Source organism: Plasmodium relictum (assembly GCF_900005765.1).
Source record: "Plasmodium relictum strain SGS1 genome assembly, contig: PRELSG_00_v1_96, whole genome shotgun sequence".
NCBI lineage: Eukaryota > Apicomplexa > Aconoidasida > Haemosporida > Plasmodiidae > Plasmodium > Plasmodium relictum.
Genome location: NW_021628760.1, coordinates 2,686 through 4,312, shown reverse-complemented (window position 1 = coordinate 4,312; position 1,627 = coordinate 2,686).

Here is a 1,627-nt window from a genome sequence, read left to right as displayed (position 1 = left end):
TAAATATAAAAGAGTATAATGTTTATGTTCTATTCGATATGTATATATTGAAGTAAAATTGAATAAATCAGAGTTTTAACTTTTGTTATTTGTTATAAGTTGTGTGTGCGCTTTTAATTAAAAAAATATACTTATTCTTTGTAAATAAAAACCCATTTATAACTGTTTTAAATCAAATTAAAAGATGCAATATAATTCAAATTAAATATCATTCATCATAAGAAACCATTATATATATAATAAAAATAAGTATATATAAAGACGTATATTGGGTTATACATGCTCTTTATTAATTTGTTTGTTCAATACTCTAGCAAAGTCACTAAACAGACAATTAATAAATCAACTATAGAAGCTGTATTAACTAAGATAAATAATGACACCGGTGAAACTAAGTTTATCCATTTGATTTATTAATAGGGTGTTTAATGATTTTGCTAGAGTACCGAATAAATAAATTAATAAAGAGAATGCATAACTAATATACTTATTTTTAAATATATGCTTACTTTTACTATATATAAAAAATATTTATAGTATATATAATATTTTACTTGAATTAAGCAATTCTGTATTTATTGACAAATATATACTTTGACAAAATTTATACTTATTTACAAAGAATAAATATATTCTTTTAATTTAGAAATGCACACAAATAATTAAATTACAACAAATAACAAAATTAAATCTAAGTTATCCAATGCTATTTAAAAATATACAAATAGAATACAACACAAAAATTATACTTTCACACATTATTTTTTGTATTTTAATTAAAAATTAATAATCTCTCAAAAACGCAAATCAAAAAAAAAAAATTTTTTTTTTTTTTTTTTTTTAAATTACAAAGATATTTAAAAATAAAATAAATAAAAAAAGATATATCTCTGTAATTTTTTTTTTTTTTTAAATTACAAAGATGTATAAAAAAAAATAAACAAAAAAAAAAAAAAAAATACAGCTATATATATATATTTTTTTTTTTATATTACAGAGATATATAAAAATAAAATTAACAAAAAAAAAAAAAGATATATATATAAATTTTTTTTTTTTTAAATTACAAAGATATATAAAAAAAAAATAAACAAAAAAAAATATGGCTATATATATATTTTTTTTTTTAAACTAGCGCCAGTGTATGGATAACTTATATTTTCCTAACTAGTAAGATGATATTATATTACAAAAGGTAAATAACATTTTTTTATCAACCAATATACTAAAAATAAGTATAATTAGTTATACTTGCTCTTTATTAATATGTTTATTCAATACTCGAGCAAAGCCACGGAAAAGCCAACTAATAAATCAGATATATATTTAAAAAATATGAAGTAATTATTTTAAATACGAAATATTTGTAGCATATGTATATAAATTAAATATATCTAGGAAAAATAGGACGATATTAGCATTTCTTTCTTTTTTTTGATAATTGCATTTTTACTGGAATAAATATATAAAGAAATGTTCGTATAAAAGAAAAATAAATTTTTTCACATTACTTTGTTAAATACGTAAGGTAAGTTATTAGTGACGTGACGTATATTTTTTGGTGTAAGATATAATAAAAGCAAATTGTTTTATTTTTTTTTTTTATATATTTTTTTTTCAAAATATA